The following is a 17664-nucleotide window of genomic DNA, read 5'->3' as shown; positions in this document are numbered from 1 at the left end:
TCTTTCTGCCCATCATTCAGCCTGTCACAGCATGGCACGGGACAGGGACTGTGTGTGTGTGTGTGTGTGTGTGTGTGTGTGTGTGTGTGTGTGTGTGTGTGTGTGTGTGTGTGTGTGTGTGTGTGTGTGTGTGTGTGTGCCCTCCCCTTGATCACAGCTGCAGCTCTAAATCCTTTTAACCACCAGCAGACGTAGTGAACAAATAGAATGTTTTATTCATTTTCTCCTTTCTTTGAATAAAATTTCCATCCAGCTTCCAGTTTACTTTGTCTGTATGTTTCACTGTGATTTTAATATATATATATATATATATATATTTTTTAAATAAAGCACTTCCGTAGCAAAAATATCAGGGCAAGCAAAGTAAAAGCATCTTTTAGTATTTTCTATGTCAAAAAGATCAATTTAAGTAGTTATTGTGCAAAACAGGTTTCAACTTCAAATCTCCAATCTTTACTGAATAATCTTAATAATGATAAATCTACTGAATTATCAGTAGAAAATTTCAGAGATCAAGGTAGCTTGATCTCTGTACATTGTTTTATTTCCCCTAAAACTTCAACAAGAGAAACAGAAGATCTTCATATTTGGGAAAAGTGTTTTACATGAATTCACTGGATTTCTCTGACTGACTAATCAATTATATCATTTCAGTCCTGATATTTCAGGAAGATCAACCTGGCACATGTGTGTAAATAATGAAGAAAGAGTGGCTCAAATATATAATGACTGAATGATTGCACTAGTGGTTTCAATACTGCACCACAATGATCATTTTTTAACTGAGCGTTTTACTAAAGACAGTAAAAATTCATTACCTGTAAGTTCGTACTTTAATCAAAAGTGGATTAACAGGGAAAACTTTTACACACTTTTAAAGTTATTGATTAAAAAGTAGCAGATGTTCACTATACTAAAAGAAAAATAATGCTGGAATGTGAAAACTGTGAAATCATTTTCTTTTTTCATTATAGACACACACAGTGAAGGCACAGGGTGACCCAGTAACCAGCAGCAGTGGTCATCATGTTTGCTGTGCTGGGATGATTCAGGCTCTATATTGATCAGGATTAGAGGCAGCAGTGAAGCAGAGAAACAATGTCAGTGGAGCAGCAGAAGAGAAAGCAGTCAATGATAAACTCAACCTGCCTGACACGATTAATGCTGGTGATACAGCGCGACCTAGATAGGTGAGGACACGGCTGAGAGTGACACTGCAACTTCATTTTGACTTTCTCATATGTCTGTTTTTTAACTGCTGTTGCTTGTTTTTGCAAATGAATCAAACCAATTCTCCTTGTTTGGAAAATGATGCTTTAACTTAAGAGTGGCACACCACAGGTTTGCACAGCTCATATTAAAAAGGCAGAGCGCCGATGGAAGCGGGCTCACATATTTACTTGTGACCTGTGATGTCTGCCTGCAGATTATGACCCCTTATGAGCAAGCACTTTGGCAACAGTGGGAAGGAAAAACTCCTTTTTAACAGGAAGAAACCTCCAGCAGAACCAGGCTCAGGGAGGGGCGGGGAGAGAGAAGGAAGACAGGATAAAGACATGCTGTGGAAGAGAACCAGAGATTAATAAACGTTTAAGTGTTAATCAAAGAAGTGAGAGTAAGCCAACTTCCTTTAGTTACACCAACAATGTAAGTAGTCAGACTGAGCTAGAATGTTGTATTCTCTACTGTTCAGACATTATCATTAATGTTCATAAACTTTTCAACGTTTCAAACATTAATATCAATGACAGGTGCTCTGTTCACACAAGGTTGGTGAAGCTTGGCTAATAACACTGCGTCAGGTGAAAAATTCCCATCTCACTACAGACACACTGCAGTGTGTGGTTTTATATTTTTACAGTGTCTCTGTATGACACTATAATGTAAAGTCAGTCTATTCCTATTATATAAATGTAACTTTTTACCAAAATGTTGTTTACTTCTGACATCAGAGATCTTTTCTCGACGTGTTGCAGTGATCATTCTTAATACAAAGTAACATGTAACTCAGAAAAAACTGCATTGATTAGAGAAAACTGATCAAAATAAACATTATTGTATTATTTTTAATTCCATCTTATATCATGACATAGGATAAATACTCTAAATACTCCAAGTACTATTTTCCAAAATAGCCATTTAATACAAAGCAAACTCTTGCATGTATGACCTGAGCATTGTGTCCAGTATTTTCTTTACAAATTTTTTACATTACATTTATTTCTGATCAAATTTCATGACTTCTCATGGGTCCCCAATTCCTTGGATTTAGAAACCCTCAAAATACCGCAGCTCTTTGGGAATGAAGTACAAACACTTTCCTCTGTCTTTCTCTGTAACATTAAACCCAGTGAAGCACTTCCTGTATCCAACATGATTCAGGATGGGCTCAGCAGGCAGGAATAGACATGATGTCAGTCACTATGACCTCATCAGTCCAGTGACCACAGAGGAAGAAACGTAAGTTGCAATGATGGAGACAGAGTGGGGAGGTACAAAGAGAATGACTCAAAAATGATGCTAATAGTCGTCATGATGAGGAAAGGACGATACCACACAACTAAAAAAAACACAGATCTTATCACCTATGACGAGATCTGCAATTACAACTCTTCCACAGATTTTTAGTGAAGGTTTGCGGAACAAACACCTCTCTACACCGGCGATCTGGAGCAGACTGAACACAGCCAATCTTTGGTCTCACAGGGCTGCCAAGAGGTCTGCCATGCCTGCCCTTCACCGTCAGACCAGTTGATGTCAGCAACATGTGCTGTGGAGCCTGAACATGTGGAGGAACGTTATGTTGAATAATGAGTCCAGATTGTTCCTACTACAATTGGACTGTAGGGTCAAAGTGTGGAGAAGACATGGAGCGTGCTATGCACATTGCTGCACTGCTAGTGTAACAGCTTCGTTGGAGGCAGTGTGATGGTGCGGTGCAGCATCACCCTCACTGGAAAAACAAGGTTTGTCGTAATTGGCAGCAAACTCAACGCAGAGAGATATCGAGATGAGATTCTGCAACCAGTGGCAATTCCATATCTCCACAGTTTGGGACTGAACTCTGTCTTCCAGGATGACAACGCCCCCACAGACTGGGTTTATCACCTCCAGAATAACTCCAGTATTTGGGAGTGGAGAAGATGAAAAGTCCTGCCTGCAGTTCTGACTTCAAGCCCACTGGAAACTTGTGGTATCAGCTTAGGCATGCACGTCATGCCAGAGTGACCAAGTTGAAGAATGGGATGCCATCCCACAGTAACGTGTGATCAGCATGGGGAGGAGGTGCCAGGCCGTTGTGGTTGTGTATGTTTCTTCCAGATTACTGAGGTCCCTGTTTGTTAAATGAATATATTCTTAAATTGCCTGTATTTCTTGTTCCTTCAGATCAATTCAGTAAACGACACCAAACAAGATATAATAGCAGAATAAGCTGTTTGGCCTTGGCAGAGAAGATTTGGCAATTTTTTATGGGCACAGCCCACACACTCAACTCTGCTGCTCAACCCACAAATGCATTTTTGTTACAAATCTGGCACCATTTAAAGGGGAATAAACAGGCTTTCCAACAGTATACGATTTATTGCCAAGAAGCATTGTTACAACAAAAGAATAATCGACCAAACACAGATGTCCTTACTTTTTGTGCTGATCTCCAATAGCAATGCTATTCTCCTCATCATGTTCCTGCTCTAAATCGCCTCCATTCTTTCTCCAAATTCTCTAAATTCTCTCAATACTAAAACAGTCAATCTAAAATATATTATTAGTTTGTTCATATAAAAAAAATTATAAGGGCTATTTTAAAGAAACTCCAGAGCTATGTGTTAAAGGCCTAATCAGACAGCATAGACTAAATAGGTCATTTGCTTATGGATATACAAATATGAATACAGGCTGGACATGTGAATCACACACATGTCCAGCCTGGGATAGCTCAGGAGGTAGAGCAGGTCATCTACTGATCGGAAGGTTGGTAGTTTGATCCCTGGCTCCCCCTAGTCTGCATGGCAAATATCCTTGGGCAAGACATTAACCCCAAGTTGCTCTCCGATGCATCCATCAGAGTATGAATGTTTGCGAATGTGTTAGTTAGAAAGCATTTAAAAAAGCATACCACTGTAGATCTGTTTACCACACATTGATAAATCCGTATGTAGCATATGTATGTCTGCCCATCTCTACAGCAACACAGAACATCTGTATGCTATACAGATCATCTGTATATCTGTAAATATGTATACATCAGTACATTTATCCATAGTACATCTATATATTTGCTCTCTGTACAGCAATATAAACATCTGTATACTTAACTTATTTGTACATAATCTGTTCATAACTATTCCCACCTTTTTCCCTTATCTGTATACAATCTGCTCCTACTGCACTTACTGCTCTTGCACTTCTGATTAGATGCAAACTGTAGTTCATTACCCTGTATTTATACATGTGTAATGACAATAAAGTTAAGTCCTAATTTGAATCCTGGAAAACTGGCCAAATATCATCCAACTAGGGGTGAAAATGATCCTTTGACACAAAGCTAATGTCTCAGACTGCTCAGGAACTCAAACATAGTTTGCTGCATCAGAATGAACTGATCTGGAAAGACACTAGTTTTAGATCAAAAACCATTAGTCATGTACTGTATCAGTGCTAGAATAAAAACAATTCAAACAATACTAATACCTATAGCTTCATTTTTTAAGAATTATACTGCTGTCCTGTGTTTATATCACAATCCTTTGATCTGAGTGAGCTCAGCTGAGGGTTTCTAAATACTTTTAGTTTCTCAACATGCAAATGTTTCAGGAAGTAAAACATCCCCTCTGCTCGTCTCATGATTCAAAGTTCCACAGCTGTTTGTGAATCAGCAGTTTGCAGTCTGACGGGAGAGTGCTTACATGAGATCCCTTTCATCTGTCTTTTGTGAGATTAAAGTTGAGATTAAAGCCACGCTGGGAATGGTTTTTATGTAAGGCAGTAGCTGTTTTATCAGCTGAAATCACAGACTGAGTGTTCCCCAAATGTTCCTAAACTGAAGCTTGACTTCAGTTTTCTTTATAGAGTCCTAATCTTTTTTCATGTGTTGATGTTTTCTTCCCAGGGAAACCCTGATTTGTGTAAAGATGATAAATCAATTTAAAGAAAGGAGAACGCTTTAAAAGAAAAAAACTACTGAACAAAATCCATAAACACAAAACACTATGCTAGAGCACATTATTACATATTTTTATAACTATATGTTTTCAACATTTTCTCTGATATTTGGAATGTAAAGTTTTTCTTTGCTATCATTAATCTGAACAGAACTATATTCCTTAAATACTAATATGTGTGAAATTGTTTGAGGGGTCTTGAGAAGAAAAAATCTATCATTCACAATGCTTCCTGATGTGTAACATCCACCCTTCCTTGCATCACCTTTAGACATAACTAGGTCTCCATCTATTGGCCCCACCCAGACCACGTGGTACACTCACAGACAGAGCATTCAGGGTGAACTCATCTCTGTGTGTGTCATAAATCATTCAAACTAAACCAAACATTGTGTATTTCTGTGAAATGCAGTAAGAGGGTGTGCTGCTGTGACACCAGAACTTACAATGGAGCAGAGGTGGACACATGGAAAGAAAAGCCAGCCACTAGACAAACTGCAGCAACAGAGATATTTACAGGGCGTGAGCGTGTGTGTGTGTGTGTGTGTGTGTGTCCCAGAGGTACTCGAGCCCTGCCTATGAATAATGCATAATAGGGGAAAGGGGAAGAAGATGTGTTAGAGGATCTTCTGTCCCTGATCATTAATCTTTCCTCCTTCTCTGTCTCGTGTTTCTGACCAAAGAAATGCAGGAAAGGCTGCATCGGCAGCAGAAAACCTCCCTGCACCACCAAGACTGATGGAAAACATTTACAACATCCCTAAAAACAGAAAAGTATCATTTCAAAAGCTAGATCGAAGAAGCTATCAAACCGTTTTTGTCAAGTATTATAGTACATGTAGGTTCAAACACACGAGGAATGAGCTCTGGTTATAAAGGAAAGTGCAGTTTAGCATTTCTTCTGAGTGTTTGGCCTAAGGATTAATTACAGCATAATTAAAGGCTATAAATGCTAGCCCAAAAAAGTAACTGAAATTGAGTGATACTGACCTTTCCAATCAAATTGTATCACCCAAATATGTTCAACTGCTGCTCTAAATTAAGTTCATGAGGACAGAGGGACGTTAAATAAATCTACAACCAGGCAATATCTGCTTCCTTACATATAAACAGTTGTAACAGTTCATGCAATACTTTGGTTAAACCCTTTGAATTAAAGCTGGAAGTCACATCTTGAATTTTTGATTTAAATCTGCTGTGTTGGTGTATAGAGACAAAATTATCACAGTTGGGCCATTTGCCAAATACTTATAGGCCTAACTGTAATCATGTATTTGCAAATGAATAAAAAGTGTTTTTTTTCTCTATTTAACAATTCCGAAGACATCAGACTATCATATAACACACAATTACCAATTAACTAAGCTCAGATCTGAGTCCCAGCATTCCAACACATCTCAACATCAGTGATTTGGAGGAGACTTAAGCCACTACTAAATGTGACCATTAAGATGGAGAGAAATGATCCAGCCAAGAAACACGGAAAACAAACCAGTGGAAATCAAGATTTTTGTCTCATAAAACAAAAAGTGTGCAAAGCTTTTAGTCAAATTTATCTTACAACAGAAAATTGAAAACAGTCAAAATTAAAACTTTATGCATTCAAAGGTGGAGTCACACTCACAACGGGGACTGTAGCTATGAATATTAGCAGTTGTTCAACAGCTAGAATCATCTTAACATTTTTAAGTTAATGCACCGTCACAAAATGTTTACCATGTACTGACTAACTAATAATACCTATTAATATCAAGACACTCCACATATTTTATAAAGGCCACACTTCATACAATTAAGTAATTAAGACTTAATTAAGATTTAATAAGACTTAAGTAAGTCTTATTAAATTAATTCCACAGAACGGGTTTAACTGTACATTACATTATAATGCATTCCCCCCTTTACTTTCCAGTTCAGCTTCCTTCTGGGACTGGACAGAAGCATTAGTGGCACAAGCCATGTTTTTTTCCTCCAGTAATTATGGATAATATTACACACACACACACAGGAATCAGACCCTCACACACGATGTGAAGAACACTTCCAATCATCTGATACATTCACGGATGATAAATGTTCCACGTCTCTCTGCAGGAGCTGATAGCAGTTTCACTCTGAGTCGGCTTTCTCTGCAAACTGGCCGAGCTGATCGAAAGTAAAAAGGCAGACAGAGAAAAAGAGGGAGGTCAAATCAAAGGACATTGTCTTATTAAAGATGATTATTTTCTTGAGGAGATTTTTAATAAGTGTTTGACTTACAAGCAGAAGCAGAAAATATGACGCTAAATGTGATTCAGACCATTTTTGCTTTTGCATGTATTATTTTACATAGTTTGACAGCATCATTATAAAATATCTGAAAAGCTTCTGTGTTATTTACAGTAAAAGCACTTTCAACAGAATTAGAGACTGTGAGGCTGAAGGTTGCTGCTAGGTCATCCATCGTGTGATTTGGACCAGGTCATGGTCCCCCTTTGGAGGGGTTGCCACAGCAACCTCTTACCTTATCCCTATTGTCCCCTACTGTCATGCCAACCCTCTCCATGTCCTTCTACACTATATCCATGAACCTTATAACTTTATCTTCAGACTGCTCAACCTGAGCTGTGACTCATTTCTAATCATGCCCCTCCTCATCACTCTCAATCAAAATCTTCATGTCCTCAACTTTGACTGTTTTTGCCATACATCATACCAAATCTACTATCTCGTAAACCTTGCCTTTCACTCTTTAGTTCTGTCCTGTCAACATCAACCATAACACTTATCTCCACCTGCTCCACCCTACCTGCACCATCTTCTTCACTTCTCTTGTGCACTGTCCAGATATTTGTACTCATATACCTTCACTACATCTTCTCCTTACACCTGTCTCGCTCTCATTCACAAATGTACTCTGTCCTGTTTTCACTGACTTTCATTCCTCTTTTCTACAGAGCATACCTCCACCTCTCAAATATCTCTTCCATCTGCTCAGTACTCTCACTCTCACTACAACAATGTCATGTGCAAACATCATAGTCCATGGAGACTCCTGTCTGACCTCATCTGCCAACCTGAGCATCACCACTGCAAACAAGAAAGGGCTCAGAGCAGATCCCTGATGCAATCCCACCCCCAACTTCAAACACCTCACCAATGCCGTACTGTCCTCATAATACACCACCGTTGTTGGTACTTCTCTGCCACTCCTAACTTCCTCATACCCAGGTATTTACCACAGTTCCTCTCTTGGTACCCACTTTGCCTTCTCTAGATCCAAAAAGACAATATGAAACTTCTCTGACCCGCTTCTCCATCAACACTGTCAAAGAAAGGTCTCACCTGGAGTGCATTTTCTCATCATGAAGTCATCTCTACATGGTATGTCTCATCAGGTTTATCCCTTTGTAGTTACTACAGCTCCCTTGTTACTGAAAACCAGTACCACTACAGTTCTCCGTTTCTCAGATGTCCTCTCACTCTCCAAGATCACGTTAAACAGTCTGGTTAAAAAATCCACTGCCCGCTCTAGTAGACATCTCTATACAGGTTTGTCATGTAGACCAACCACGTTTCCGCTCTTCATCCTCTTCATAGTTGCCCTCACTTTCCCCCTCACTCCTTTCTTCTCACTCTCTCATTTTCATTCATCATTTCATTCATCTGCTCCTCATAGTACTTGTTCCACCTTCTCAGCACACTCTCTTCACTTGTTAGTACATTAGTACTTGTGTCTTTACTTAATCACCATAACCTGCTTGGTTTTTATGTTTTATGCATTAAAAAAGACACCTCTCACAACTAATTATGATATTTAGCAGCATAAATGAGTGTTAAAAAAGTGTCTTGGAAATAAAGTTGGGAAGGAATTCTACACTTTGTGGAGTAATTAGTGCAATTTAAGGATAATTTTTGTCAGCATAAAACTGCAAAAACTTTGGATTTGGTCATAACATCAAGTTATAAATTCAACATCTGTGAGGATGTTTTATAACGTAATGAAAAAGGTGCAACTCATTCTATGTGAGGCCCTTCTTTTTTGGTTTATTTCTGATGTGCTACAAATACAATTCTGTAATGGTAATTCATGTACAGGTTTATTCAAATTTCGGAAAACCGTTCTTAGTGATAACAATTTGTCACTGTATCCACAAATGCATTCATTGGCTCCTAAATAAAAATTATAATCATAAAGAAGTGATGGAAGAAACACCCTTCAACCATGCTGTGATTGTTAACACTGCATTATACAACCTTTCTGCAACATGTGTTTGGAACCCCACAAAAAGGCAGAGCATAAATGAAGTAATGCTCCTCCCCTGACATTAACATCAGCACAAAAACTGTTTATCAGGAGCTTCATTGCATGGGTTTCCAAGGTTGAGCAGCTTCTGTGTTGGTAGCCCAGTGCTTTTTTTCAGCATGTGTTTCTCATCTCCAGGAATTTTTCTTTTCTCAAAAACAATTGGGTATTGTACATTAAATGGGTTCATCTTATATTCAGAGCCAATAACACTTGAAATTAATATATTTGAACTGCTTCACCTGCGGTACATATGAGCACAGAGCTAACATCCAACATTCAAGTGTTCCTACATTCTGCTTTTGTGGAAACAGAAGCAGAATAAACCTTACCCCTAACCCAGATCATGTGATAGCCACTCCAACCTCAGACACACATACACTATGGCTGATTTGTTCTAGTTAAACATGTGGGGGTGGTGTGTGCCACAGACACACACACAGCACTATTGTATTATAAAGAAGGGCAGGGAGACCTTCTGGTCTCTCTCTTTCTCTTTGAGCTTTTATAAAGCTTTATTACCATATCACAGCTTGAATGCTTTAAGCGTCCTTCTTAGAGCCACTTTTAAGGAAGCACTATGGTGCTCCTAAGGACAAAGCAAAAAACATGTAGGAATGACCATCTGATTAAACTATTACAGTATGCAGTGAAAAAGGATTCCTGCTCGATCATCGTAATGCCAGAGCAGCTCACCAGCCTCTATCTTTACTGTTCTTTCCCTGCTGGTGCTGTAGTGCATCAGCTCTGCAGAGAGAAACTGTGAGGAAAGGGAGCTGACAAACCAACCAGCATGCAGTTCACCATGTCAGCAATTAAAGAATGACTCCTGGTTTCTGACATGTTTTAGCAGCTGTAAACTGCAGCACACCTGCTAACACAACCCATCTGTAAAGATCTTTCATAATAAGGTAATAATGGTCATAAAGTCTTGTGCCAACTGCTCCAAAATATAGTAAATAAGACCATTTGCTCAAGAATAGATACTCACATATAATCAGTGTCACACCACAAACCCATCATAAACAGCATTTCACATAAAACAGACAGAGCCAGTCACAAACAGCTGTCTTTTGACAGAAGAATAAGGATTTCTGCAACAGACCTGTTATCCTCATAGCAGCCTGATAATGACATCATTATTACAGGATTAGTGCGAGGCACACAAAAGCTACAAATGAACAAAACATTCCTGATCGATAAAATGGTTCATGAAGTTGGTTAAAAAGAAAATGCTTTATGACACTATTTAAGCACCTTTATTTGTCTTTGAAACCTTGTACATGACCAAGTAAAATCTGAACAGACATTCATGCAGAAAAGTTATCTTTACGCGCAGACTGCTTCTTTAAAGGTTTATGCATGTTATCCCTAAAGCTTTGTCCAGATGTGTTTTGTTAAATGCCTTGAAAGTGAACTTTACCAAAAATCAATTCAGGTCAAGGCAATGGCTGCTGGCTAATTAGAGACGACCCCGGGAGAGTCTGGTCCTCTGGTGAAAGATCCACTCATTAGCCCCCTCTACACTGTGACTGTGTTACCATAGAAAAACTGCAGGCAGGAGGCCAGGTGTTGAAGGTAAGGGGAGCAGGTTAGTAACAGCAAATAACAGGAAAATGGCCATCTTAGAAAACAAGTACACATATACACAACTAATATATACTCAAGACAATAACAGAGCAAATCACATCATGCAGACTTTCAGCTGCATTTGCACATGTCTACAGCAGCAAAAGCTCTCACACTTTGCAGTTTGATGTCTGGAGTCTGAGAGCTGGTGCTAACAAAGATGTGTGGAGTGAGTCTCCTGCATTAATGCCAATCATCCTGTCGTAACCAGCACAGTAAGACACAGAGCAGCAGGCTTCCTAGTGTGTCCAAAGCCAAGCCTTCATGCTATTTAATTGGCTGAAATAACACCCGGTCAAGTTTCTAAGTCAACATGGGGGAGGTGCTTTCATCAGAGTAGACAGATGCTGTCTGAAACAGCAGCAGCCAACCTCCAGGAGAAAGAAGCAGACCAGATGGTGACGATAACTACTTCGTTTTCAGTACTGGTGTAATGTGCTACAAACAGTAAAGTAACAACCTTTAAGAGAATAATCTTTCTTATATGAAGCAGAAATGAAACACTTTGAATTATCAATGTTTTTATGCATTATTGTTGTACCATGTTGTATTTTACTGCTTTGATTGTGTTTATTAGTTCACAGATACAGATGACTCCTTGGACCACTCCAAGTCTGTATTTTTAGTCAATTATCCTGGTAAGCACCAAGCAAATGGCTGCTTTTTGAAAAATATTCTTTGTTGCAGTCTCAATACTCTGACATTCTTGCAGCACTTCAAAGCAAACAGAGCAAAACTGTGCAAACAGCAATTCTATCTGTTCCTATAAGTGCTTTCTTCTGCATAGAACATTTCTGCAAATTCAAATTTTACTTTGCAAAACTTGGAAATCTTCAGGCTGTCTGCTTTCAGGATTATTTTATAGCATAGTATATTAGTCTCACTGCTTTATAGCTTTGTTGTTTGGTTGTATAAACATCATTGTTTTTGTCAGTCTTAACCACCCTGCTGTTCAAAATAAGACTATTTTACTTTTACACAGAATAATAATAACACTAACAATAACTAATTTATACTAATCCACAGACACCTCTATGTGCCAAATGAGGAATCGAGTTGCATCCATCTTGGTTATCGACACTGGTAAAGCAAACCTGGTCTACAGTGTATTTCTAATGTGCCTAATGCTGTTTGTGAAAAATAAAAAATGTCTCCAGTGACATTCAGAGTTTTACTGCTATTATCAAAGTCACATAGAGGCTGAAACACTCACTGCACCAAGATAAAACTGTCCTCTTTCTTTGCATCTACTAGTGTAGTGTATTCATTTATTTTCATTTAAATTAAGTCCCAGTACTTAATCTGACCTTTAGTAAAAAGACATTATCGGGTATAAACGTATTATTCGAGGACAGTTTAACATGATAATGAGACTTTTGCCTTCTACCCAGCTCTAAGTCACTAGGTGACCAACATAAACTCTTAAGGTTACTGTTTCTGAGTGTCATCACCCCATAAGATTAAAGCTCGTTCAAGTTTAGTCCTTAAGAAAGCAAAGGAGCATATTTCTTCTCTTCCCTCTCTTCTTTGTTTAAGCCTGGAGTTAATCCTATAAACCATCTTTAACAAGAGCGACCTACACCCACTTCACCCTTCATCGCCTTTCTTCTGATGTCTATGCTTCTGTGCATCTCTGTTTCTCTCTCTCAGTCCAGTTTTACAGCTCAAGAGATAGTTACATCATATCCTGTGGAGTGGAAAACAAAGGCGGTGATCTGGATTGTACTGACCACGAACACTGTACAGCTAACCAATAGAAAACAATGCTAATGACAGGCACATGGGAAATCTTACGGTCTACGGTCTGGGTCTACAGCTACAACAACTTCAGACTTAAACACAGTTGAAAAACGACAAAAAAGCAGACACATCATCCAATTAAGCATAAGTGAACTCATTTGAGGAAAAATGGAAAAGAACAACACTCTTTGTCAGAATATAGACCAATATGGGATATGTGTCTGAATCCCATTCATCAGAGAATCCACAATAAAATCTAAATACATGGAAAATAATGTTTGAAATCTAAACTAAGCACAGGACTGGAATTCACCCTGTGCTGGAACTCATGGCAAATAAATGCTCCAAATAAACACTATATATTTGGTTAATGTGAACATATGTCCCTCCTATCAAGTTAAACTGATAGCAGAAGAAAGAAAAAGAAGAAAGGCACACTTTTTGTTTTGCATCCAACAATTTCTATAAAACATTGCTGTAAAAAAGTATTTTCGTCCTTCATGATTTTTTATTTAATGCATATTTGTCACACTTAAATGTTTCATATGATGAAAAATAAATGTAATAATAGACAAAGATAAATTCGATAAATGCAAAGAGCATATTTTAAATCATGAGTGAATTTATTAAGGGAAAAAAGCAATGCACACCTATCACTAGGGATGGGTATTGATAAGATTTTCACGATTCCGATTCCATTTTCGATTCTGTTTAACAATTCGATTCTTTATCGATTCTCTTATCGATTCTTTTTAAAAAAGGAGAACACTAAGGTCGATTAGCTTAGAACTTTGTTTTATATCTTCTCTTTGAACAAGATAGAAATTTAGGAGTAACATGGCCTTACAAACCCAACAGTGAGATCTTAAGAGATCCACAGCCTACGGCTCTTCAATGGGGTGTCACAGGGTCCCCAGGAAAAAAAATTGTAAATGTAAAATAATAAAATAAATATTCTTAACATAACATAAATTATTCTGTAGCAATTACACAAGAATATCCAGTAATGTCCCTGCCTACAATTAAACACATTCACTTACCGAAAATCGGGGGCATCTGCTGTGGCAAATGGGTGCAAGCCTTTGACCACAAACTCAGTCACTGCTCGGTGACATTCGTCTATCCTGGCCTGAAAGGAGACGCTAACGGTAGACTGTAGCGAGAACGGTCACCTAAATGCAGCGCACAGTAATGGCAGGTTTTGTAATAAGGCAGATCGCGCTAACATAATATGCACTGTTAGCTGATTATTTACCTGCCGCATTAACGGGAGAGGACGTGCAAATGTTACCGCTGCTGCTGGGTTGAGATTCACGAGTCCGGAGCGGAATTAAAAACACGACATTCATTTAAGGTTATCGCGTGTTTTGTGAGCAAATGCTTTTGCATATTCGTAGTGTTTCCTCCTTTAAATGAAATATCTACTTTGCAAGTATTGCAAGTTGCCCTGTTGTCATCCGTTCTCGTAAAGTATAACCAAACTTTTGAGCGTTTGAGCCGCTTAGGCGCCCTGCCAGGTAAATGACGCTCCGCAACGTGGTGACATCATTCGGGGCGACTGGAATCGATAAGGTAATTGTTTGCAAAAATGGCAAACAATTCCAAGGAATTGAAACAGTGGGAACCGGTTCTCAACAAGAACCGGGTTTCAATACCCATCCCTTCCTATCACCATCATCATCTCAATCAGATCTAAGTCTAGATTTTGATTAAGCCACTCAAAAACATTACATTTTGAGCCATTCAGAGGAGGCCTTGCTTGAGTGTTTCAGCTCAGTGTGCTGCTACATAAACCAAGTGTCCTTGAGCTTCTAAGCATGTACTAAAGACTTGATGTTTTAGTGAGAAGATTGATGATTCTCTGAATTACGACACATTAACCAGGTCCTGAAGAAGCAAAGCAGCCTCACACTATCACACTACCACCACCATGCCTGACTGTTGGTATGATCTTCTTTATATGAAATGCTTTATTAGATATAAGCCAGATGTAACAGGATTCGAACTTTCCAAACAGTTCAACTTTTCTTTTCTCGTCAATATTTTCCAAAAGTCTTGGGGATCATCAAGATGTTTTTTGGCAAATGTGGGACGAGCCTTTGAGACTGTGTTGGTTTTCCCATGGATATCATTTGACTCAGTATCTTTTTTCCTGTTGAATCATGACTGCTGACCATAACTGAGACAAGTGAGGTCTGCAGTTCTTTAGATGTTGTTCTGGATTCTTCTATGACCTCCTCGGTGATATGTTGAGACGCTCTTGGAAAAAGTTCTCCACTTGTGAATAATGGCTCTCACTGGGTTCTCTGTAACCCTTTCCAGACTGACAGATGTCAGTGACTTTGTTTCTAATCTGTTGTTGAGTTTCTTTAGATCGTGGAATGATGTTTTGCTTTATGAGATCATTTAGCCTCCTTCTCTTTGTCAGAAAGTTTCTATTTACGTGATTTTTTTATTAAACAGGTATGGCAGTAATCAGGCCTGGGTGTGGCTACTGAGATTAACCTCAGCTTTCCAAAACAAATGTGGTTAATCACACTTAATTCATCCCTTGATTTAACAAGGGGAGCAATTACTTTTTCCCTTAATTAATAAAATCAACATTTTAAAACTGCATTTTATATTACTCAGGTTATCTAAAGTTTCTTTGATCCGGCATCAGGAAGGAGACAAACACTTTTTTAAGCACTGTACTTCCATCACTTTGAGAAACTGTGAGTACTAAAAATCTGCTTACATTATGCTCCTTTCAGCAAAAACCCCCCAAAACTGGCTGTATTCTTCCCCTGAAAAGGACAATGTTACATTTCTGTTGCAGGAATTAAAGCCTTTTGTATGCACAGCACTTTGCTGTCTTGCAATGAGACACTGTGCAAACTATAGCGATCAAACATGTGAATAATGAACTCTTCATTTTCAAACACAGACAGGGAGACAGACCAAACAGGAGACAGGAACCCCCCATGCTTAAATTTGTTTGTTAGACTGGGTTAAGTGGAAGTGAATGAGAACTTTGTTTGAGCTCCATTTTGCATTAAGAACCTAAAAACATTCTGAGTGTTCAAAAACATCAAAAGCAGGCACCAGGTCCTAAAACTGCCAAGGTAGCAAACCAGATTTTGATATGAGGTGGAAGAGAGCAGTAAGAGCAGCCTGGGAACAGAAAGGAGAGGTGTTGCCCTCTTTCTGTATGCAGCAGGCAAAGCGAGCTTCTGCAGAACAGGCCTCCATAACAAAAGCTAAGATAGAGAGAGAGAAGCAGAGATTGGGAGTCACCTCCCTCTGCTCCTGTCTCCCTCTATCCATTTCCTTTTCTCTCTCTTTCTTTCATTTGGATCAGTTTGGGAGCGAGAGCGTCACACAACTTATTAAATCAGCATTCCAGGAAGGATTACAGTGACACACACACACACACACACACACATACACACACACCCTTTCATGTAGTCAAAACAGAAGAAAGGATACTCAGAGCAACAGAGAGCAGGTTTAGCAGTACATACCACATCTCTGTTCATCCTTTAGTCCATCTCATTTCTTTCTTCTCTGCTTTTCCGTTAGAGGATGCAGAGTGAGGAGAAGGGAGGTGCCTGTGATGTTGTGGCAATCCCACTGCAGAAAGAGAGCGAGCGAGAGAGAGACAGAGATGATGCTAACACAGGAGAGGCTAAAGCTAAACTAGCCACCAGCTCAGTATGGGACGGTGGGGTGAAAGGACGGATGGGAGGGATGATGATGATGATGCGGCACCTTTCAGTTTGGAAACAGAGAGGGAGTGAAAGAGAGAGAGAGAGGGGTCGCCCTGTTACCTTGGAAACTGAGATGATGTGATGGAGAGGGTGGAGCTGAGTTCTGATTGGCTGACAGGGTGTGGTGCTCCCCTTCCTGAGGGAGAAGAGAAAGGAGGGGGGAGGATGACAGCGCAAAGGCTGGGTTGTGAGAAGCAGCTGCTCTCTCTCTCTCTCTCTCTCTCTCTCTTTTCTTTTTTTCTGATGCCAGAGGACATAGGGAGCACAGGAAGTCCTCAACGCCCCCCACTGGACAATCCTGGAAGTGCAGAGGAAGATGAAGGAAGCCTGCACAGTACTGGCTATTTATTTATACACCGTTAGTTTTCTTCACATTCCCTAACACCAAATTCTATGTTACACAGAAAATCTCTGTAACATAAACATTTCCCAACTTTTGGGATAAATAAAGTGCTTTTTTAATGAAATTTAAAAAGCAAAAGAAAAACTCTTTTACATAAAGCTGTATATTTTAAAGGTTGTTTCAAGAAATGCATTACAATTATAAAAACATGAGGAAATAAATAGAAAGTATATTTACATGGAATGAGAGATAAAAGGGGCTTAATGTCTGTCTGTGTGTGTGTGTGTGTGTGTGTGTGTGTGTGTGTGTGTGTTAACTAAAAGCATGGTTAATACACAGTACATCACTGCATATACAAATAGTAGCAATAGCAGCTCAAAGCACAGGTTTAAAGAAGAGGTGTAGTTTCATTGTCTGATAACACTGCCAACAATACAGCATTGTAACAAGCTTAAATTGTGTGTATTTTGTGTGTTTCTTTTGGTTGCAGTCTTTGCGTTAGACTCTTTAAACTGCATTCAAATCCTAAATGTAAGCATTTATACATAAATATAAACCACTAGTTATAGTTATTGGGGGGTGATAATGTATTGAAACAGGGACGGTATATCAATATTTTTTAAAATAAATGCAAGTATTCTGGGAATACTATGAACAAGAGGGCTCATCTCATGCACCACCATCCTGAGGTAACTTTAGCTGAGGAAATTTAAATTTAATTAGATCAACCAAAAAAACAACCACCCAACCAGCTAC

Source organism: Oreochromis aureus, linkage group 19 (genome assembly GCF_013358895.1).
Source record: "Oreochromis aureus strain Israel breed Guangdong linkage group 19, ZZ_aureus, whole genome shotgun sequence".
NCBI lineage: Eukaryota > Metazoa > Chordata > Actinopteri > Cichliformes > Cichlidae > Oreochromis > Oreochromis aureus.
Note: the sequence above shows the minus strand (reverse complement) of the source record.